The following is a 25,316-nucleotide window of genomic DNA, read 5'->3' as shown; positions in this document are numbered from 1 at the left end:
TTTCCCAGCACCACTTATTGAAGAGGCTGTCTTTTCTACATTGTATGTTCTTGCCTCCTTTGTCATAAATTAGGTGCCCATATGTGCATGGGTTTGTCTCTGGGCATTCTATCCTGTAACATTGATCTATATTTCTGTTTTTGTGCCAGTACCATACTGTCTTGATTACTGTAGCTTTGTGGGATACTTTGAAGTCAGGGAGACTGATTTCTCCAACTCCATTTTTCTTAAGATTGCTTTGGTTATTTGGGGTCTTTTGTGTTTCCATACAAATTTTAAGATTTTTTGTTCTAACTCTGTAAAGAATGCCACTGGTAGCCTGATAGGGATTGAACTGAATCTGAATTGCTTTGGGCAGTATAGTCATTTTCACAATATTGATTCTTCCAATCCAAGAGCATGGTATATTTCTCCATCAGTTTACGTCATCTTTGATTTCTGTCACCAGTGTTTTATAGTTTTCTGAGTACAAGTCTTTCACCTCCTTAGGCAGGTTTATTCCTAGGTATTTTATTCTTTTTGTTGCAGTGGTAAATAGGAGTGTTTCCTTAATTTCTCTTTCTGATTTTTCATTGTTGGTGTATAGGAATGCCAGAGATTTGTGTGCATTAATTTTGTATCCTGCAACCATACCAAATTCAATGATTAGTTCTAGTAGTTTTCTGGTGGCATATTTAAGATTTTCTATGTATAGTATCATGTCACTGGCAAATAGTGACAGTTTTATTTCTTCTTTTCCAATTTGGATTCCTTTTATTTCTTTTTCTTCTCTGACTGCTATGGCTAGGACTTCCAAAACTATGTTGAATAAGAGTGGCGAGAGTGGACATCCTTGCCTTGTTCCTGATCCTAGTGGAAATGCTTTCAGTTTTTCACCACTGAGGATGATGCTTGCTGTGGGTTTGTCATATATGGCCTTTATTATGTTGAGGTAGGTTCTCTCTATGCCTATTTTCTGGAGAGTTTTTATCATAAATGGGTGTTGAATTTTCTCAAAAGCTTTTCCTGCATCTATTGAGAAGATCATATGGTTTTTATTCCTTAATTTATTAACGTGGTGTATCACATTGATTTGATTTGCACATAGTGAAGAATCCTTGCATCCCTGGGATAAATCCCACTTGATCATGGTGTACGATCCTTTTAATGTGCTATTGTATTCTGTCTGCTAGTATTTTGTTCAGGATTTTTGCATCTATGTTCATCGGTGATTATTGGTCTCTAATTTCTTTTTGTGATACTTTTTTTCTGGTTTTTGTATCAGGGTGATGGTGGCTTTGTAAAATGAATTTGGGAGTGTTTCTCCCTCTGCAATTTTTTGGAAGAGCTTGAGAAGGATGGGTGTTTGCTCTTCTCTAAATGTTTGATAGAATTCGCCTGTGAAGCCATCTGGTCCTGGACTTTTGTTTGTTGGAAGATTTTTAATTACGGTTTCAATTTCATAACTTGTGTTAGGTCTGTTTATATTTTCTAATTCTTCTTGGTTCAGTCCTGGAAAATTGTACCTTTCCAAGAATTTGTCCATTTCTTTGTGGTTGTCCAGTTTATTGACATATAGGTGTCTGTAGTAGTCTCTTATAATCCTTTGTATTTCTGCAGTGTCATTTTTGATTTCTCCTTTTTCATTTCTAATTTTATTGATCTGTGTCCTCTCCTTTTTTTTCTTGATGAGTCTGGCTAAGGGTTTATCAATTTTCTTTATCTTCTCAAAGAACTAGCTTTTAGTTTTATTTATTTTTGCTATTGTTTTCTTCATTTCTATTTATTTCTGCTCTGATTTTATGATTTCTTTCCTTCAATTGACTTTGGGTTTTCTTTGTTCTTCTTTCTCTAGCTGTTTTAAGTGTAGGGTTAGATTGTTTATTTGAGATTTTTCTTGTTTCTTGAGGTGAGATGGAATCATTATAAACTTCCCTCTTAGAACTGCTTTTGCTGCTTCACATAGGTTTTGGGTCATCGTATTTTTGTTGTCATTTGTTCCTATGTATTTTTTAATTTCTTCTTTGATTTCTTCAGTGGTCTCTTGCGTATTTAGTAGCACACTGTTTAGCCTCCATGAATTTGTGTTTTTTTTACAGTATTTTTCCTGTAATTGATTTCCAGTCTCGTAGCATTGTGGTCAGAAAAGATGCTTGATATGAGTTCAAGTTTCTTAAATTTTTCAAGGCTTGACTTGTGACCCAAGATGTGATCCATCCTAGAGAATGTTCCATGTGCACTTGAGAAGAAAGTGTGTTCTGTCACTTTTAGGTGGAATGTTCTATAAATATCAATTAGATCTACCTGGTTTCTTGTGTCATTTAAAGCCTGTGTTTCCTTATTTATTTTCTGTTTGGATGATCTGTCCATTGGTATAAGTGGGGTGTTAAAGTCCCCTACTATTATTGTGTCACTGTCGACTTCTCCTCTCATGGTTGTTAGCATTTGCCTTATGTATTGAGGTGCTCCTATGTTGGGTGCATAAACATTTATAATTGTTATATCTTCTTCTTGGATTGATCCTTTGATCATTATGTAGTGTCCCTCCTTATCTCTTGTAACAGTCTTTATTTGAAAGTCTATTTTATCTGATATGAGTATTGCTACTCCAGCTTTCTTTTGATTTCCATTTGCATGGAATATCTTTTTCCATCCCTTCACTTTCAGTCTATATGTGTTCCTAGGTCTGAAGTGGGTCTCTTGTAGACAGCATATATGTGGGTCTTGTTTTTCAATGCATTCAGCCAGTCTGTGTCTTCTGGTTGGGGCATTTAGTCCATTTACATTCAAGGTTATTATCAATATGTATGTTCCTATTACTATTTTCTTAATTGTTTTGCATTTGTTTTTGTGGGTCTTTTTCTTCTCTTGTGTTTCCCGCTTAGAGAAGTTTCTTTGGCATTTGTTTAAACCTGGTTTGGTGGTGCTGAATTCTCTTAGCTTTTGTTTGTCTGAAAAGCTTTTGACTTCTCCATCAAATCTGAATGAGATACTCGCTGGGTAGAGGAATCTTGGTTGTAAGTTTTTCTCTTTCACCACTTTAAGTATATTCTGTCACTCCTTTATGGACTGCAGAGTTTCCACTGAAAAATCAGCTGATAACCTTATGGGGATTCCTTTGTATGTTATTTTTTGTTTTTCCCTTGCTGCTTTTAATACTTTTTCTTTGAATTTAATTTTTGTTAGTTTGATTAATATGTGTCTTGGTGTGTTTTTCCTAGGGTTTATCCTGTATGGGACTCTGCTTCCTGGACTTGGGTGACTATTTCCTTTCCCGTGTTAGGGAAGTTTTCCACTATAATCTCTTCAAATATTTTCTCAGACCCTTTCTTTATCTCTTCTTCTTCTGGGACCCCTGTAATTTGAATGTTGGTGCATTTAGTGTTGTCCCAGTGGTCTCTGAGATTGTCTTCAATTCTCTTCATTCTTTTTTCTTTATTCTGCTCCTTGGCAGTTATTTCCACCATTTTGTCTTCCAGCTCACTTATTCGTTCTTCTGCCTCAGTTATTCTGTTATTGATTCCTTCTAGTGTGTTTTTCATTTCAGTTATTGTGTTGTTCACCTCTGTTTGTTTGTTTTTCAGTTCTTCTAGATCTTTGTTAAAGATTTCTTGTATTTTCTCAATCCATGCTTCCATTCTATTTCTGAGATTCTGTATCATCTTTACTATCTTACTCTGAATTCTTTTTCAGGTTGATTGCCTATTTCCTCTTCATTTATTTGGTCTTGTAGGTTTTTACCTTGCTCCTTCATCTGTGACATATTTTTTTGGCATCTCATTTTTTAATTTTTTTTAATGAGTGGGATTGTGTTCCTGTTTTACTGGTTGTTTGGCTTGAGGCTTCCAACAGTGGAGTCTGTAGGCTATTGGGTAGAGCTGGGTCTTGGTGCTGAGATGAGGAACTCTGTGAGACCTCACTCCGATGAATATTCCCTAGGGTCTGAGGTTCTCTGTTAGTCCAGTGTTTCGGACTCAGAGATCCCATGGCAAGAGCTTCTGCCTGACCCTGGGCTCGCAAATCCCACAAGCCGCATGGGGTGGCCAAAAAAAAAGAGAGAACAATAACAAAGTAAAAAATAAAATTAGACTAGTAAACTAACCAATATGTTAGCAAGAATATGAAAATAAAAATATAGATAAATCAACAACCGGAAGATACGTCAGTAGCACAATAGTAAAAAAGTGGAGGAGTGGGGAAAAAAAAAAGAAAAGAGCATGGTGGGGGGAGGGGGAGGCCTTGGCTGTGGAGAGAGGGGCCTAAGCAAGGGTGAGGTTTGGGTGGTGGGCGGCGCCAATGCTCAGGACCCACAGGGCTGGAAAAGGCCCTGGGGGCTGTGGAGTTGGGGCTTAGCCTCAAGGAACAGAAGGGGCCCCGGCATGCCTCCTACCCCTGGTCTCAGAGGGCAGGGGACCTCACCTGGGAGCCTAGCAAACTTCCTGGGCTCAAGTGGGCGGGGCAAACGCCCTCCTCTCCTCTCCTGCTCCTCCAGTCTGGTGTCTGGGAAAGCCCCTCCGGCCTGCCTCTCCTGGACTCCCTCCTATGCTCCCAGGACCAATGCAGCTGAGGGGTCGGGGAAGAAGGGGCCTTGGAGGGCAGGGGACCGGCCTGGGAGCTCAGCAGGCTCCCTGTGCCCGAGTGGGCGGGGCAATAGCCCTTTGTTCCTCTCCCACTCCTCCCAGAGGGCCCCTCCTGATATCCCTGGCCTCCCTCCTATGCCCTCAAGGACCCATGTGGCCTGGAGGGGGGTTTGGAGGGCAGGGTATCAGCCTGGGAGCTCAGCAGGCTCCCTGGACCCAAGTGGGCCAAGGCAATCGCCTTCCACTCCTCTCCCACTCTTCCTGGAGAGTCCCTCCCACCTACCTCTCCTGATCTCCCCCCCCTCGGGGGCACCGATCTTGTCTGGCCTCCACTTCCCCTCCCCCCTCAGTCCCCCTCTGTCCTACCAGTTCACTCTGGGGTTCCTCCCGTCTCCTTGGGGGTCAGAGTCCCCCACCAGCGGCCAGCAGGTGCCCTAGTTGTGGGGAGACACTAACTCCACATCTTCCCACACCACCATCTTGACTCCTCCCTCCCTAAGTAATACTGATCTCTTTTTTCGTTTGTTCAAAACTTCAAAATTCCCCCAGGTATCAGTCTCATTAAACAAATTTGTATCCATCTACCTAATGTCTTAAATGTCTACACTATCTTAAATGTTCTCCATCACCTCCAGTTTAAATTCCAGTTCTTCCACAAGACATCCCCAACTTCTCCTGGCTACATTAATCCCTGACTTCTCAAAGTTCTCTAGTCTTACAAATTTGTACCATATATGAAAGATATATTGTAAAGGTCAAGTCTAAGTTGTTAAGGCCCGAAGTGACACTAAGCATATATAATCTTAATGATTATCACACTCTTCAGAAATAAGTGTCACTGCTCCCACAGGAATACAAGCTCCTAGAGGACAGGGATTTGTCTGTTTTCTTCACTGAAGAAAACTATCCACAGCAACTAGACCAACACCTGGCACAGGGCAGTCACTCAACACTAGATGGATGAATGGGCATGTGAGTGATTGAGTAAATGACTGATTGAATGAACAAAAGAACAATGAACCAAGACAGCAGTCTTGAAGGGAGCTGCAGGGCAGATGTGAGTGCAGTATTAGATACACCAGAATCTTGATATAATGATCAAACTGTCCAATCTGATCTCTCTAGTCTACATATCTATAAAGGACAATACGGAGAGGGGATTCTTTACCCCAGGATTTTTTGAAGTCTACATGGCTAGGTGATAGTGCAGCTCCTCATTTCTTTAACTTACATATTTATGTCGCTGTCCATACCTTCTTTAACAAACCATTTATTTTTCCTGGTGGATACTATATTAACTCAGGAGTCAGAACAATGGTAAAGCATTTAAAGGTCCCAGTAGCTAATAAGGCCTGTCTTCCTTACTGTAGAAAAAAGTTCAAATGTTTTTAAAATATATTTGAAACATGAAGCCAGGTCAAGTTCCTAATCTTTAGGGCTCTTTTTAATCAATGAAGAATAGGAGAAGAATATAGTATCTTAAAGAAAAGAAAAAAGGAGAGGGAGAGACAGAGAGAAGGAGGCAGGGAGAAAAGGAGTCAGGAAGACAAGACGTTTAATCATTAGATTTGTAAGTTCACCTGAACAAGATGACAAGTAATCAAATTACAAAAAAACCTCTGGGCATCATCAGCTCTAAATGAAGGGCCTTAAAATATCCACTTCCCTTTCTGAGGTCTTCAGGAAGTGATCTGTAGTATTAGGAAGGCTTGTAAAAAAAAAATATAACACTGGACAAACGTAAGGCGCATTACAGGTATGAGGGATGGATATTCTTGAAACAGCAATGTTAGTTCCTTCAAAAGGATGCTACTGTGGGATGTGAGCAACTTCTAGGTAACTGCATACCCCTCCCAGTGATGGAAGACTATGGTCCTAGGGAGGAAGCTATTTTTAATCTCATTTCTAAACATTCCTGTTGAAAATGCAGTCACTTCCTAGTTTAGTGTCATACATAGAGAATAACAAAATTTAGCAAATGATGAATATAAAAATGGACTAACATCTTTGCAATGTTAGATAATAGTATCAGAATATTCACATTTACTGCAATTCTCTAATGAACTCTGACTTCTAAAAAAATATATTAAAAAAAAAAACAGGAAAAACCATACATATGTTCTTATGGCACATACTTTAAAATCAGCCAATTTGCAGAGAAGAGTAACCGTCTTAAAACGGATAAAAATAAAACCAGCTAACATTAATGGAGCACTTAGTGTGTGCTAGGCATTCAGAGATTTCTACATAGTAACTCATTCAATCATCAAAAAAACCCTAGATTTGAGATGTACTGAGACACAAAGAGGTAGGATCAGAATGTCCAGGTCAGGGCACTATTAAAACAGCAGGCTTTATTTATCCATTCTCTCATGCAACCAGCTGCCTCATTAAGATAGGGGCGAAAATATTACAAATCATCGCCAAAAAATCTGAAATAACCTTGAAAAGGGCCAAATGTAACGTTGCACTCAAAAAGAACAATTATACGTTACTTATCAGAATGTATTTACAGAACATTCAGAACTGGAGATTTGGGCTTGATGAATTCGAAAGAAAAGAAAAGAGTTGCCAAATTCACACGGATCCTTACAGATTTAGTTATCTTGGATTTTTAAAATTCTCAACCAATACTTCTAATGATGTTTGATTGCCCCAAGTGCTCCTCATTTAGACAGAAGGAAATGGCCAGTTTTCTAAAAGATGGGATGAGAGAATTATATAACACAGTAAATATAACATTGTCAAACTTTCCACTACCGCCCAACTGAACTATGTCACAGGCACCAACACATCGATCACCAAGTTATTAAAAAAAAAAAAATCACTGCCAAAGCAAATAACTTCTTATCTACTAGGGACGTAAACACAGTAAGACATACACCATCACTCCACTACCACCAATAACAACACCAGCCAAGAAAAAAAGATTATGAAACCAGTATTTACTTCTCAATTTTCTTCCAGTGACAGCTCCCCTTCACAATAAAAGCGCTTGACCTTTGTATTAAGAGCAATAAATAAATATCCTCAACATCTCTTTCCAAATAATTTGCAAAAAAAAAATTAAGGAAGATGCAGAAAAAGAAAAATTCAAGTACCCTTATATTACAAGCTAAATTTCTACTGAAGATATATTTTTACAGCTGCTATGAACTTCTAGAGCTGGTTATTCTTGGAAACCACCTTCTGCTTACTTGGGCTTCCTTTAGGGGAGAATTGTTACCAAAGTTTACTTTGCATGATTAATTTGAATGAATTTGGTGTCCAGAGAATAGTCAAGAGTGCTAAATTTGGACTTGAATTTACTTTCAAAATATAGGGTAAAGGAGAGCCCACGAACACAAAGCAGGACAGGAGATATCTGCTCCGTGAGCTCTCTGGTACTTGGATAAAATACAGAACAGGAAAAGAGAGGATTTGTCTTCTCAGGGTCACCTCAGGCAAACTTCACCACTCTAGATTTCCTCCACTATAAAGGAAGAAGATTAATATCCTCTTGACAGAAGTATTAAAGATCCAGATAAAAATAAAAATGAATGTGAAATTCCTTTGTATAATGCATGTGACTTGTAGGAAATTGAATGAATGATACCACTACAAAGATATTATCCCGAAATTGGATGAGAGTCTCTCTGGAGAGCCTGTATGATTTAAATCACATGGGTGTGTGTATCAGCTAAGGTTCTAGATAAAGTCTGCAAACTAGAGCCTACTGGCCAAATCTAGTGCACACCTGCTTTTCAGATGAAGTTTTACTAAAACACAGAACATCTAGTTGTTTGCAGTAATCCAGCAGAGCTGAACTGTTGTCATGGAGTCCAAATGACGGAAAATATTTACTATCTGGCCCTTGACGCTGAATGTTTGCTGACCTCTGAGACAGAGAATACAATATGGCAAGCTCTCAGTCTAGATCACTGTTTGTTTGTTTGTTTGTTTGTTTGCAGTACGCGGGCCTCTCACTGTTGTGGCCTCTCCCGTTGCGGAGCACAGGCTCCGGACGCGCAGGCCCATGGCTCATGGGCCCAGCCGCTCCGCGGCATGTGGGATCCTCCCGGACCGGGGCACGAACCCGTGTCCCCTGCATCGGCAGGTGGACTCTCAACCACTGCGCCACCAGGGAAGCCCCTAGATCACTGTTTGACACTCGACAATATTATTTCTTTTAGTTTTTTTTTTTTTCTTTTAAAATTTCCCTATAGAGAATAGCAAATTCAATTTATTATTTCAAGAAAACATGCTCTTTTTCTTGCATGGAAAAAAGGATCAAAGCCAATTTCTAATTCCGGGCCTAAAATGACAGTACTGCTCATGTGAAATGACATAAGGAAACAATTATGTGGACGAGAATAGGGAATTAAGAACTAGAAAGTATGATGGACTTCTAGGAGAATCCATTTCAGAAAACCAAGTGTTAACTGTATTTGAGTTTAGAAGATAATGAAAAAAATAACTTCAAATCATCATGATAAAGGGAGATATGAAGATATTTTAATACAAATAGATTCCTCTGAAAGGTGAAACAAAACATAGAGCCCACTTCAGTTTGCAATAAATGCTTGGTCCTCAAAAACTATTATTATAAGTACCTGGGATCTAATCTTCTGTTCTGGCAATGAATGAAGAACTTAATATCTGCATAATAATTCCATTTTTCCAATCAGATTATTTCAAAGACAGAAAGTTATGATTTTACTAAAAAAAGATTAGCAATAAAATTTTTTAAATTATGATTAAAAATAGTATGATATAATTTGGTCCTTGAAGCATCCCCAGAAACTCCCATATTAGGAAAATAACCCCTGGAGAGGTTAAATGACTTGTCCACAATTACACAAGCAGGTAGTGGCAGAAACTGTGAGAACCCAGACCTCCTGATTAGAGCTGCAGGATTTATGTCAGTATGCCACATGGCCATACTTTTCACAGTGTGTTCCCTTTTCTCTGAAATCACAACTTCTCTCAAATGTCTAACATTTTTCAGAGGCTCGCATGTAATTAACCCAGAAAAAGGCCACCAGCAGGATGCAAAGGTGTAGCTTCAAACAACCTTTAGGTTAAGTCTGATGTAAATCAGCAAATGTCTTAATGGCATATTAAATTTTTATAGAATCGTTCTCCCATAATTAACTTGATGTTATTTCTCTTTTAAAGCTGCTCAGAAGTAAATCTACCTCTAGGAAATAAGCTGGGACATATTTTAGGGTGGCCATTTCTTTAAAGGGGTAAAGAAATACTCCAAATTCTGTTCCATCTTTAAATATGTTTAGTTTGTCTAAAAATATGCTTCCTTTTTTTAAAAAAAGTAAAGGTACGGAATTGGATCTATCTTAGATTTTAAAAGCACCTTTACACTGATAAAACCCCTGGTCACAGCTAAAAAAAGTCAATAACATGCACTTAAATAGAACACAATTACTTCTGCATGTGTAAGACATATGTAATACACACTGAGAGGCAAATATATGGAAAAGACTTAGAAGTATCTCGATTCCTATTTACATGATAAGCCGTTGTTACTCATTCAAGAACCAAGGGCTGCATGTACAAAACACACAGTCAAGAAAGCAATCAAATACTGATGTCAGATTCTTACTGCAGAAAATTGCATTTATGTAGGGGCCTACAATTTATCATAATTTTGAAAAAACAAAATAAGGATCTAAGCATTCTGACCTAAACATAACCCCAAGGAAGATACCTTGATTACCCAAACTCCATAACCAATTTGTTAAACAGTAAATAAGACAGGCAAGCATATTAAAGACACCAGTGAAAACAGGCAGGAATCTCAGTCAGACTTTAACCAACTACATGGACTGAGGTCAGAACTTTTTTCTACAGATCTTATTAAACGTGAAAAATTTTTTTTTAAAAAAGGGAAAACAACAACAACCCTACATCTTTTAAAAACAGTAACTACAGGTCCAAACTCCCTCATTCTTAATTTCAAAATATGGAATTAAGATTTTGGTGACAGTTGCAAAAACTTGGTAAACACACTCAAAACCAACATAAACTATACACTTTAAATAGACCAATTTTATGACATGCGAAATGTAGCTCAATAAAACTGTCAAAAAATACAAAAAAAAGCCCAACGTGAACTGACATGAGGCTATTTACAGTCTTTATGCCATTTATTGTAAATATTCATATATTTCCCTTCAGAAATACTAAAAGTTTCTTACTTTGAAATGCTGCCATGTTGGGGGTGTTATCTAATACAGAGTTTATGCACCATTACTTCCAAATAATTTTTTAAAAAAACAGAATTACATCTGGCCTCAAAGGTTATGGGTATTGCATCAGGGAACTTAGAGCCCTTTTTTATAGAAATAGAGGAAAGCTCAGATTCCAAAAACACTCTTTACGATCCTCGTCCAACAAGACCTGACATCCTGTGCAGGGTAGGACCCACTAAGACACATAGGCACTTGTTGGCATCACAACATTGCTAGTTATTCTAAGCTGTTTTATAATTTTAATGAAATTTACAGGAAAAAGTTTTTAACCTGAATTATAAAACCACCTCTGTATCACAGACTCATCTTTTCTTTTATAAAGCCACTAGGAATGCATCGCCTATACGCGTAAATAAGTTAATAAGGTTGATTAGCAGTGATGCGGCAATATGAAATTCGGAGCCAAACCAAATGTTTCACTGTGAACTGACTCCAGATAATTCTTTTTTGCATGCTTTTGAGAAACACCATGCATTTCAGAGGAGGGAGAGGAGCTATAAGGAGGTTCAGAAGCAAATCTAACCCAGTCCAACCTCAAAGGAGGTATGTACAAGGCCTCTCTTTCAAATCTGTTCAGTGTAGGACAAAGCCATGGCAGACATGCTATGCCCTTGCAAGCCAATGGGATGTTGATGATCAAGCTCAGAATACTCAATGACTATTTCTCTTCTGGGACAGGAAGATGCAAAAGAAAAAGAGTATCCAGCCCTTGTTCTAAAGGAGGCTTCTAAACCAACTACACACACACACACACACACACACACACACACACACACACACACACACACACACACACACACACAATCAGTATTACTCATATAATACCTTAAATAATCAGGCCACATTTACTTGAAGGAACTCAAAGGAAAGATAATGTGCTGCACTGGAAATGATCACTGGATTTACAGTTAGCACTGTCTTTGAAGTCCAGCTTCACTGCATGCTAATCAATTCGGGGGAATTCACTCAATCTCTTGTAAAATGGGTACAAATAATGACCCCACAGGGTCACCGTGACAGTTAAATTAGAAAACAAATGTAAATTCCAAGAGAACAGAAATTTTGTCTGTTTTCTTAACTGCTTTATCCTCGACATCTAGAAAGGTGCCTCATACCTAGAAGACACTCAGTACCTATTTTTCAAAAAATGAAAAAATAAGAAAGCATCTAGCAAACTTCTAGTCACATGACAGGTATTGAGGGAGAAAAAAAATGGAAGTTGACTCTGAACCCAAGTTAAATGCACCCACATGAAATGTTTCTAAAAACAGTTAAGAACAGAACAAAATCTTGGATGAGCAGAGCTACTGAGATGCCACTGCTTTTCTGTCACTCAAGACTCTTCCCTCACCAGACTAAATAAATTTGTCAGACACGTGTGCACTTTATATGAAATTCTATTAGCATTAAGGCAGAGTCATATAATTTGTACATGTCTTCTACTTCCTAGGGACTGGGATAATATATTATCCATCTTTGTATTTCTAGCACACATAAAATCAGCTATTGCATGTGGAAGTGCAGGTTATTTGTATTTAAAGCTATTCCAGGTAAACAGCCTTGGTCCTAGAACCAAGTAATACGAAAGCGGTTGATTCTTTCATCATCCTATTTGCATCTTCCATTTTAACCAAACTTGTACAAAAACAGTATAATGGAAAGACCATGAGCTTTGGTGTCAAAACTTTGGAAGGAGATCCCTTCTCCCCTAGGCACTCTCTGAATCCTTGGGCAAATTATTTCACTCCTATAAACCTTAGTTTCCTTATCTGTAAATGAGGTTAATAATACCTACTCTCATAGAATCGAACAAAGAAATGCACAGAAGACACTTTGCTAGCACACCACGGTAAGCCTTGATCAATGGTGGTTGTTATCGTAATTACCACCAGCTCTGTGTATATGCAAATGAAGGCTAATGAATTCAAATTGGGTATTTCTCTTCCTCTTTAAAGAATATGGAAGTCAGCAGAGCCATGGAGAAGATTATACTGCAGAATGCAAAAGAATCAAAGACTACAAATTACCCTGTCCAAGAACCAGAAACTTTCGGCTGTTGCTTTGACAGCTTAAATTCAGCCCTTTTCTCACTCAGCCTGCCCATTTTTCAATTGGCACCTCTTTATTTTCTCCTTTCTGGCAATTTTACCTTCATTTTTGGAACCATCCTCACTTTTGACATTAGGGTTGTCACTCATTCGAATATTCACCCAACAGTGAGAAACTAAAGTCATATCATATGGTCAGAAGAAACTTTAAGCATCTTTAAGACACAAGTTGTGTCCACCACACTCCTGGAATTGCAAGCACCAGGGTGAACGATGATACACCAAGCTGATGAGGCTACTGCTAATGCCTAAAACTTTTCTTCTCCAAGTTTGAGCCATGGTACCTTGGAGAGTTGGAAGAGGGTGTCAAAAAGGAGGTGCCCCAGTACTTATTACTTCTCCACCTCTAGACCAACCTCAGACTCAGCATCCTCAAAGAGAAGATCCCTCTATTGAGGGGTAACCTATTCCAAACATAATATCCTGTTAGTAAAGGAAATTAACCAAATCAGGAAGAAAAACACTCTGATTTTAGTCACTTTGTGTTCAGCTTCTCGTAGCTACAAAAGTATGTGTTCCTATTGAAAGCAAGCTTAAATCAAGCTGGAGCCCTAAAATAGCAAAAGGAAAATATCTGAGCCCTTAAGTGAAGCTAGTTCAGGGGGGTAGGGGAGGAAGGGGCAGGGATAGGAAAAAGATGGGCCTGGCGGGGAGGAAAACAGTAACAAAACACAAACCAACTCAATTTCAAAAGGTGCCCTGGAATTACTAACATAGCAAAAGAGAAAGAACCTAGGGTGAAATAAGAAGCGCAGAGTCTTAATTAATGACATACTTGAGGGATGGTACATAGCAGTCCATTACAAGTCTCTAGTCTAAAGTGGCAAATAGGAAAGTATTTCCATAGTAACAAGTTTTTTATAAATTAAAGGCAGGGAAGCAATGTGCACAGTGGTAAACGCACTGGACCTGGAGGACGAGGTACCATGCCAACTCTATGCTTGACTTATCCTGTGACTAATTTCTGTGGGCCCCAAATTCTGTGAAAAGAGATGGGGTAGCATATGGATACGTAATTTCTAATATCCTTCTCCAGCCACAAAATCTTGCGTCTTTATGAATATCTTATAATGTTTAATAATATTGTATGGGGTATCAGATTCTCGATGTGCACCAGTGGGTCCCAAACCAAGCTATTCATCAAAATCACAGTGAAATCAGCTCTTTTGCCCTTTTCCTGTTTGCCCATTTCTGTTCCCCTCTTAACAGTAAAAGAATCTAATTATAGGAATGAGATCAGTAAGCAATTGAAACTAACCCCTGACTTATGCTCTCCTGAATGCACACCATGCCCTGTCTAACCTGTTGATTTTTTTCCTAGTTAAAAAGAAGAATGAAGAATTAATATGTTAAAAAATGACTAGCTCTCTACCCGCAATAGCTCCCTTAGCAATCCTGCAGATAGATCACACGTGCAAGGTAACATCTGAAGAGACAGCCACCCAGTCTGCACACGATGAAGAATGATGCAGAACCCAACCTCCTGCCTTGACGATTCACTGAGATTCTCCCCCACTCACCCATTTTTTCCCTTTAAAAACTGCCATTGGGCTTCCCCAGTGGTGCAGTGGTTAAGAATCCGCCTGCCAATGCAGGGGACATGGGTTCGAACCCTGGTCCGGGAAGATCCCACATGCCGCGGAGCAACTAAGCCCGTGCACCACAACTACTGAGCCTGCACTCTAGAGCCCGTGAGCCACAACTACTGAGCCCACATGCCACAACTACTGAAGTCCATGCACATAGAGCCTGTGCTCCACAACAAGAGAAGCCACAGCATTGAGAAGCCCACGCACCATAACAAAGAGTAGCCCCCGCTCGCCACAACTAGAGAAAGCCTGTGCGCAGCAACGGAGACCCAATGCAGCCAAAAATAAATTAATTAAAAAAATTTTTTTTAATTAAAAATAAAAATTAAAAATATAAATAAATAAAAACTGCCATGGCTGAGCAGGATCTTCAGAGTTGCTCTCTGGACACGAGTCGACCTTCTCCCCAGATTGCCAGTTTTTCTGATTAGAGCACCTTTGCTTTCTACTGACACTTGCCTCTTGAATTACTGGCTTATGAGCGGCAAGTAAACAAACCTGGGTTTGGTAACAACAGCAGGAACTTTTAAAAAGGAGTTTCTTGGGAATCCCCTGGTGGTCCAGTAGTTAGGACTCGATGCTTTCACCACTGTGGGCCTGGGTTCAATCCCTGGTCAGGGAACTAAGATCCTGAAGGTTGTGCACCGCAAACCGTGAGGTGCGGCCATAAATAAATAATAAATAGTAGTTTCTTTCCTGCTACCTCTCCACCAGCTCCCCCTCAACACCTCAAAAACAAACTAAAGGGCTTCCCTGGTGGCGCAGTGGTTGAGAGTCCACCTGCCGATGCAGGAGACGCGGGTTCGTGCCCCGGTCCGGGAAGATCCCACATGCCGCTGAGCAGCTGGGCCCATGAGCCATAGCTGCTGAGCCTGCGCATCCGGAGCCTGTGCTCCACAACGGGAGAAGCCACAACAGTGAGAGGTCCACATACCACAAAAAAAAAAAAAAAAAAAAAAAAAAAATAGCTACCACTTATTTGAGGACTTCTACTTGACAGATATATTAGATAAACACATTTAATTTATTTAATCCTGAATTTGGAGATAGGCGAGTGAATCTCCATTTTATTCATGAGAACTCTGCACCTGCTCAATTTTACACAAGTAATAACTGATGGTACCGAGATTAAAATCTAGATGTATCTCACCCCTGACTCCATCCTTCTTAATCATTAACATCATTAGTAATTAACAATATTCAATAATACTTATTAAGAATTAATATGGGGCTTCCCTGGTGGCGCAGTGGTTGAGAGTCCGCCTGCCGATGCAGGGGACACGGGTTCGTGCCCCGGTCCGAGAAGATCCCACATGCCGTGGAGCGGCTGGGCCCGTGATCCATGGCCGCTGAGCCTGCGTGTCCGGAGCCTGTGCTCCGCAACGGGAGAGGCCACAGCAGTGAGAGGCCCGCGTACCGCAAGAAAAGAAAAAAAAAAAAAAAAAACTAAAAATAAGCAGAGCAAAATATTATTATTCAGTAGCTTCCAGTTTGGGGCTATAATCTCTGGTTTAAAACAGTTTCCCCAGGAGAGCCTGATGACCATCCCAGTTTGTAAACCCATAACGAATCCTAATCTTTAGTCACCACCCCCCACCCAGCCCTGTTATTACCTGCCAATTAAACCAGATTTTTAAATACTGAATTTTCTGAAATCAAAAACTAATTTTACCTATAGACTTTTCTCAGCAAGCCCAAGTTACCAGATTTAAGTTTCTGTAAAAATAATTTGGTCTGAATGTTATTAAGACGTCTGAAATATTTCGTAAAATTTTTGGCAGCCAGAAAATAGGAATGCTTTAAAAATAAAACTTTTTGCTTACTCTGCTCTCCCTAGGAGGTAGGGAAATAAACTAAACTGTGGAACAGCAACAATAACAGCAGCAAAAAGCAGCCTCAACGTTTCCCTGAAAAGGTTTCTTATAAAAGATTCTGGAATCAGCTGCCACAATATTGGCTGCCAGGCTGGGGAAGAATAGGAGGAGGAAAGAGATGCACATTCACCCTTAGGTGATAACTGCTTCCTCTTTCTCCAAAGAATGAGACTTGAACGCTGCAAGCTATTGCAGCTACTGAACTAATCTTCCTTACTATAAACCTTACCAAAAGGAAATATACAGGAAACAGGGAGGTCGGGGGGAGCAGACCAGAAAAAGCCCGGCTCCCCTCCACTTTCATATATATAAGCAACAGCACCATCCTGAGCCTGAAGGGGAAAAATCAGGCTATAAAAGTATGAGATGATGGCAAGATATTATCAACAGAGAAAAATTAAGGAATGAGTATGTGTACTTATTTTCAATCAAACAAAAGATAAATGATCAAATCGTGTTGTTCAGAAAAATGATCCTTAAAAAAGGTCTCCTTCTCAATATTCTTTAAATTGTCAGCATTGGTGAAGAGGATAGCAAACAAGCTGACTGACATTTCACCCTGCATCCCACTAGAAAAGCCAGAGCTATGCTAATTGAGAGCTCTGTAAAACAACAGACAAAAAGTTCACTATTATTGGAATGCTGTGGAAATGCAGTAAAATGCTGATGATCATGATAGTACTATAGAGAGGAACTTGGCTGAAGAGTGTACACCTACTATATTCATGTCTGGCAATAACTTGGCAAGGCAAATATTATATTCCTAGTTCACAGACCCTGTAACTGATGTTCAATACATTTAGTACTTTATCTAAAATCATATCATTTAAATCTAAACCTGCATGTTCCAGTCCTACAGCCTTTCCAAAATAGCCTTACTTGCACCTATACATGAGAAGACTAGCCAATCACCAAGTCGTTCTTCAAAGTGAACATCACTTGCTTTTATAGTATTAGATATATTTAACTTTTGATCACACTACGTCATGAGATTTTTTTTTTTTTTTTTTTTTTTTGGTACGCGGGCCTCTCACTGTTGTGGCCTCTCCCGTTGTGGAGCACAGGCTCCGGAAGCGCAGGCTCAGAGGCCATGGCTCACGGGTCCAGCCGCTCTGCGGCATGTAGGATCTTCCCGGACTGGGGCACGAACCCATGTCCCCTGCATCGGCAGGCGGACTCTCAACCACTGCACCACAAGGGAAGCCCTTTCATGAGATTTTAAGAAAGAAACTTCACTCGATGGAACACGTAAACTGGCAAATTTTTGCCTGAATCTTCAAATTAGAAAAAAATAATCCTATGTAATTTGGAGCTTTCCATTTCATAAAAATTATGGAAATACACTCAAATCATTCATGTATAACTTTGGTATAATCTGAGTACATTACATAAACATGTATTCTGATAGAAAACACAAAACACACACACACACACCCTTTTATAGGGGGAAGGGACTCAGTGTCTTACATAGTAAAAACTAAGACAATGCCCTCAAAAGGTTGGGTTGGTACTGCTAACAGGTATAACGACTCAAAATTCATAAAATTAAAATATTAAGGTTTTTTCTTTTTTGCTGTTTTTAAATACATAAAATTTAATTATTTTTAAGCAGTCACAAATGATGTTGCATATAATCAAAGACTATTAAATGTACTTGGTATGTAGTTATCTTCAGCAATACATTAACGGAAATTCTAGATATATCTTCCATTTCTTCATATACTAAAAGCTAAGAGTCATTTATTTGTTTTTACATGTCCTTCATTTTTCTCATATTGTCCCTGCTGTTTTCTTTGAATCTTATATTAATTATAAGCAAAACGACAACCACATACCCAAAGGCAGCTTTGCAGATTCCCCTATTATACCAAAGAGAAGCATTATGATCTTTGCATTTTATTTGATTTCCTGAAGTGAAATGAACAAACATGTGGAGAAAGAAAGAAAGTGTCCTCTGGAACATGAACACTGACTTCACTAATCAAGGCCATAATTACCGAGGAAACATGTATTAAATTCTGAATTCATGCTATTTCACTTGATGCAAGAGTTGTAATCAGACCAACAGAGCATACAGGAGCCATCTGGGTGCTGCAGAGCTGTAAAGACAAACCCTGAGAGCAAGGGCACATCGACCTTCCTAGCACCAAATCACTGCAGACTTTTGTATCAGAAAGTGCTGTTCTTCCCTTTTGATTTCTTATTTTCCTTTTTGAAGAAAGGAATACTGTGATCAATAGGTATGAAACTGGATATAAAAAATAAAACATCACACCATGCAACCTTTACCACAGTATCACATATCACAGATATTCTAATGATCAAAGAATTTGATTTAATATTCAGTTTTATCCAACCCACCTCCCACCCTGCTCACACCTTTTAAGGAATCTCTAATGTACTCCGGAAATCAGGCTTTCTATAGCTTAAGTTTCATTTGAGAAATCAAAACTAAATTAGCATTTCCATTGTTCCAGGCATTTAAGACGGGAATCTGACTTCTAGGCAATGACAATGGATTTCAAATTTGTGCAAACCACATCATTTTCTGTGAAATTGACAGAACCCAGCTGAATATGAGTAACCTGATAGTCATGAGATCCCGTCAGTCAATTGGATTCCTCTGAGGCAGCAGGTTATCGAAAATTGAGCCAAGTGATGTAATATGCATCCCAGACAGTGTTATGAGAACAGCAGAGATGATTTCAATGAGACTCATTATTTATTCATCACAAGGTCCAATTTGCGTGTCATTTTCACTGACAGTGTACTCAGTTAACTGGTTGAAATTTAGTGCTGATAGGGTGTTTTATTCGGTCCTGTAAAAATTTTTTTTTCTGTCTTCCTTTGTGAAAGAGTACAAAACAAAGAGGGATTTGTATTTGTGGCCATTCACAGTAATATCTGAACACGTTTCAGGAATACTGGAAGAACGGACATAGGAAAGAGCCCTTAAGGACTCCCTGTTTTTCTCATTAGGAGTATATAATAATATGCCAAATATTACAGAGAAAAAAGTACGACAATATTAGCCTTCAGAAAATAACTGCTTTTCTTTTAAATGCTAAAGAACGAAATAAACACTGATAGGAGACACACTCACTGAATGAGATGCAACTTCTACTCCTGAGTCTGGTCGTTAATCTCATCACCCAAGGGACCCTCTCTCCCCAAGGTTTAGGGGAAGAACAGAAAAGAAAGTTCTCCAAGAGGCAAGAAGAGCTGGCCTATACATTCTTGGGCTTCTCCCATGGACCAGTCCAAGGGCTAGCACATTTGAAAGCCAGGCATCACTTCCCATCATTGTCGGGGTGACAAGCCATCTTAAAGGGCCCCGACGTCGTTAGACCCAGTAGCTGTCTCAGTCTACCTTTCCTGATTTATTTTCCTCTCCAGGTCCTGGTGCTCTGGGTATCTAACAAAAGAACTGCTCAGTGCTCCTCAGTAACTTCCTCTGAGCGTCCCTCTGTGTAATGCTCAGGCTCCGCTCTCCACTCTTCCTCGTCTGTCCAATTATAAATGCCCATATCCCAAGAATCCTTTGGGGTCCTCCTCCCACACCTTTGCTGCTGAAGGCACTTCAGCTGAAAGTCACCTCCCCTTCCTCTAAGCCGCCCTAATGCTCCCAGGGCCTCCCCTCCAGCCCTCACCACTCTTCAGCTTGAATTTCAGTTCTATACTTGCAGGCACTATTCTCCACTTCCTACTACTCTCAAACGTCCTTCAGGGCAGAATTTTTTCGATTCATATTTGATTCCCCACATCACCTAACACGATGCCTTGCACAAAGATGAATCTTTAAAAAAACAATCATAATTTGTGAATAGAACACTGTCCCAGGTATTAACACTCTAATGCAAGCATTACAGAAACCTGCAAGGGTAATCAGCTTCCCAAATTTAAATAATTGGAACCTAAACCACAAATAGAATACAGAATCATCTTAAGTCAGCTGAGCGAGGAAGCCAACCTGCAGGAATAAAATACCCTATTAATCTTTGGCTTTTTGAATTGTAAAATATTTCTGAACCTCGACTTTATTTGTGGTGTTATCTGGTTAGCGGTCTTCGCAGCAGTTCAAAGTTTTAAAGAACTACAGGTCATGAATATTAAATGCTACAACAAGTTTACTTGAAGGAAATCCAGATTCATTTGCAGCTGCATAACAAACAGTCCTCCAGTTTCAATAATGCGAGGAAATACTGTGATCGGAATCGGAGTCTCTTGCTATATCTGGATTCTCACAAAGTCAAGTGTAAGGCAAATGGGGGAAAAGACAATCCTCAGAAAGCAGGAACACTACTTGGAGTGGCACAGATGGTGATTAAAGACAACCAGAAAGGGCAAATATATCCTATTTCATTCAAGGCAATGGATATGAGGGTCACATCTTACGTAAAACCACAACCTGGTCTAGAAAGAAAAGGGACAGGGACATAAATGATAACAGATTCCACCAATGTCATCCGAGCAGCTAATCAAATAAAAAAACACATGTGGATTCAATGTGCAAATACCTGCAGGCTATGCGCTGGCTCTTCTGTACACGGGGAGTCACACAAAATAGTCTGATATACAGAAGCACTACGTTTAATGTCTTCAGTGTTCCGACAGCGACAAACCCAAACCTTCAACAGAACATAAGCCCTAACCCTCGGAAACCATTCTCAAGATAAACCCTGTAAATGGTTTGGAAATATGGGACTGTTTGTTAGTGTGGGTCTGATCACTGCACCCGGCTGCAGAGCCCAGCTTACATAATACCCAAGATAAAGGTAAACTTGTTCAACAAAGGCAACCTCCATCAAACACATCCTGCTTCGCATTAAAATAAAGTTATTTCTAGACAGAGATGACTTGTTTTTTGAAAGTGGCAATGCCTCCCGTTTCCCTCTCTAATAATATAGTCTCTTTATCTTGTTTACATGAAATACAGCAGCAAGATTTTATTTGAAGGAGGCTGTCCGGATAATGCACATCTTGGAAGCAACCACAGCAAAATTAATGCAGCCATCTTTAGAGACAGTCTTTAAAAAGATCAAACTCAAAGGGCTTCATTTTTCCAAATTATTTTGGGCTATAGTTAGAATTGTTACACCCGCTTTCAGATTTCCTTCCTTTTTAAATTTTTTTCCCCACCTGTAACTGAGTAAGTGATTATGAGGCTAATAAAGGGGGGGAGAAAAAGATGTTTCCACATTAAAACAGTTAACAGATGTTAAATAAGCACAGAAAATGGCCACTAGGCAAGAAATGACTGATGTTGGGTAAGTAAGAAAAATGTTGCCTTTACTGATTTTATTACCCATGTACCTCCTGGGGTCATGGGAGACTTGTAAAATATTTTGTGGGCAGATAAAAGTCTAGCATTTATTTGCAAGGCTAGTGTGTATTTCAAGGGTTCCCCACTCCCCTTACTTAGTTTTATGCTGTCAAAAAGTAAGTGAAGGGGCTTCCCTGGTGGCGCAGTGGTTGAGAGTCCACCTGCCGATGCAGGGGACACGGGTTCGTGCCCCGGTCTGGGAGGATCCCACATGCCGCGCGGAGCGGCTGGGCCCGTGAGCCATGGCCGCTGAGCCTGTGCATCCGGAGCCTGTGCTCCGCAGTGGGAGAGGCCACAACAGTGAAAGGCCCGCGTACCGCAAAAAAAAAAAAAAAGTAAGTGAAAATCATCTAAGAAAGGCTAAAATAATCATTTGGTGAGAGGTCAAGAAAACTCATTTTTCAACATTTTTCTGACATGCATTTCTTCCAATCCTACCTTCCAGAACTCACTAACCAGTAATGAAATCCTCACTGTAGAAAGGGGAGAGTATAGGATTTCACTTCACCATTGCAGGCACATCCTTTTCAAAAGTCAATCTTAAACAAGGACGAATTCAATAATTTACTAGGTTCCTACTATGTGCCAAATGGTGCACTAGATGCCAAGAATAATGTAGGAAACATATTAAATAGATGCTGAAGTGAAGATCTAGAACATTTAACAGTTTTCAAAAAAATACTTAGGAACTCTAATTTTGTTCATACACATTCCTGAAGATTTTATATTGTTTTCTTAGAAATCTTCCTAACTATTGAAAACTATCTTATTTCATATTATATTCAACCACATTATTTCACAAGTCATGTTAAATGTGTTAATATTTTTGACATATTCAGAACAGTGCCTGGCAGATATAAACACTATACATGGTTACCAAATACTAAATAAAATATCTATGATTTTCTGGGTACCTACTGTTTTTCAAACACTTCATCGAAGAAAAAACTTTCGTATTTCTTTTGCAGAACTACAAAAAATGTACATGTCATATGGACACGGGTATCCCTTGCATGAACCTTAGAAGTCAAAACACGGCAGCCAAGACTTCTGGCCAGATTCAGTCATCCCAAGGATATCGTCTGGTCCAAACAGGGCATATTTGTTCTTAAATTAGTAAGCAATAATAAATAACAGGAGATGTCATAGAAAATACAGATGTCTGTCTTAGAAAAATATTAACCTCTACGAAACTGAAACCTGTATTTTCTTATCGCAATAATGGGATGGAGAGAAGTACGAGTGCGAGAGCATAACCTCTAGTTCACCACAGGCCCTTCTGCCTGGTCCTGGTGTGCATTTGACTTTGGGGCCTGGATCTGATAGGCCTCTAACTTCTGACGTTTCCGAAGAAATGTGAAGGGAGAAGCTGAGTGTGACTGCTATGAGAAAAACATTACGGACAAAACTATAAGAATGGAGAGCCTTGCTCCTCTGGTTTTAATAACTTCCAGCTTGTAGGACCACCATCTTTAGAGTTTTGAGTATCTGGCCGGTTCTCTAGTTTGCCTAATAGAGGTAAACATTTGTGCACTGGATTTTTCTGTTTATATATAAGTTATGTTTTAATAAGGCAGGGAAGTTTATTTCATGTGGCCAACTATGATAACTCCGATGCAGAGTTAATTAGTAAGACATTTAAGACGATTATTCGTTTAAGGTTGAAACGTCTTTTAATCCACTTCCTTCAGAGTCTCTTCTAACTCACCCCAGGCAGAGAGATCTATTTATTTTACAGACAGAACATGGAATTTTTCTATAACTTCCATATGTAATCTATGCCAGTGTTTATAAGCCCCATAGTCATGAAATTCGAAATGAAAGTTTTTGCTTAAATATTCATGCTTCAGCTTTAGTTGACTCCTAATTCATGTGCTTTCAAACCACTGCGTGTTTAAAGACTAGTAGAAATGTATCCTTTGGCCTTCTCTTTCTTGAGATAAAGAATCACATTTCCACTGATATTTCTTCTTTCCCTTCAACTAATGTGCCTTAAGTGACTTCCAAATATGGGGCACCCAGTTCACAACGAACACTCTACAGTTTCACATAATCTTCCTAACATCTCTAGGAAAGAACATTAATTATCTCGATTTCTACATGAAGAAACAGGTCATTGAACTAGTGCAAAGTGACTCAGCCAGTGCGCGTTAAGATACAATGCCTATTATTTTCTTTTCTACTGTGGAGTCATCTGACTACTTTCTTTATTCATCTTCACACCTTCACAGTGTAAGATCACTAGACAGTTACAAATATGTCTTCTAGTCCTAGTGATTCCACCATTTTCTGGGTGACTTTCACATCTCTGGTTCTCTACACCTCAGCTGGAAACAAGGGGACTGGCATAGATGGTCTCAAGGTTCCTTATGGATCTGTAAAGTCTGTTATCCCAATGTCCTCATTAAGCTCACTGCTAAGTTGAGATAGCAGCTATCAGATGAAGGGTTTTGCTGCCCTGACCACTTCCCTCGCCCGCAAGCAGTGGCTGCCAGGCAGCCTGGGCAAGTTTCCATCTGAAAACTTCTCAAGACACTGAACATTCAAAGCCATTAAGTCCTTTCCCATAGTGTGGGGGACTTCACACTCTCTACTCTTACGAATTCCTTCACAGTGATGGGGTTCGGGGCAGGCTGCCACAGAATGTGCCACTTTGGCATGTGGATTATACGGAGCGAAAGACAATTAAGGCCCAACAGACTCAAGAAGAAGTTTTTACTTCCCTCTTAAATGCCTAAAAGGATTTAGTTAGCCTGTGCCAGGAAGAGAGTTATTACCAAAGATAACTTTTTTACAAAAGGAAGACTCTTTGGTCTGGTGTGGCAAACATTTGCTCGTCCTGTCTTCCTGTGCATCGTCTTCCTTCCTCTGAAGTTCCAGACCCCTCCCCCCTTTTCCATAGCTCAGGATGGCATAGAAACCTCAACTGCCTAACTGTTGAGGAGCTTCTCCTGTCTCTGAGGGGGTCCTGTGTGTACAAAACTAAATCTGTTTTTCTCCTGTTAATCTGTCTTACGGCCATTTGATTATTAGCCCAGCCAAAGAACTCCGATGGAGAGAACAGTTCTTCTCCCCTGCACTAGTGGCACGTCTCGTTTTCTGAAGCAGCAGTTGCATGAGTAAGGCTGCCAAGTAAAATATGAGATGCCCAGTTATATTTTAATTTCAGATGAACAAAGGATACATACTTCTCTTATAAGTATGTCCCAAATACTGCATGGGACATATTTATAGTGAGGAGATCAATCAGCAACTTAATCCTTGAAAACAGGCTTACAGACCTGAAAATTTCTCAGAAGAGAACTTCAAAGGTCCTAAAAGCAAGTCCTGAATTGACATACCAAGGTAATTTCCTAATTCATGAGATGGTAACATGAAAATTCTGTAGGAGAAACCACAGTGTTTCACAGGCTATCAACACAAGGTCTTAAAACACCCAGTCTGCATCCCCAAATAGTTCTCACCCTGCATAGGACAAGGACCATGACTTACACTTACTCTATTTGTATTTCCAGTAAAACAAGAAAACTGTCTATTGTTGATGGCATGGTTTTCAAAGGAAAGAAAAAGATTATTTTCCCTAAATTTCCTTGAGAGACTAATTAAAATTGATTT

General features: G+C 39.5%; 1 protein-coding gene across 1 annotated transcript in view; it reads right to left on the bottom strand.

The window, feature by feature from the left end:
* TMTC2 (transmembrane O-mannosyltransferase targeting cadherins 2) overlaps positions 1-25,316 on the bottom strand; it is a 390,337-nt gene that overhangs the window by 207,227 nt on the left and 157,794 nt on the right. The gene's annotated exons all lie outside the window — the stretch shown is intronic.

This window comes from Grampus griseus (genome assembly GCF_964374135.1).
Source record: "Grampus griseus genome assembly, chromosome: 11".
NCBI lineage: Eukaryota > Metazoa > Chordata > Mammalia > Artiodactyla > Delphinidae > Grampus > Grampus griseus.
Note: the sequence above shows the minus strand (reverse complement) of the source record. Positions and strands in the feature narration are given on the sequence as shown.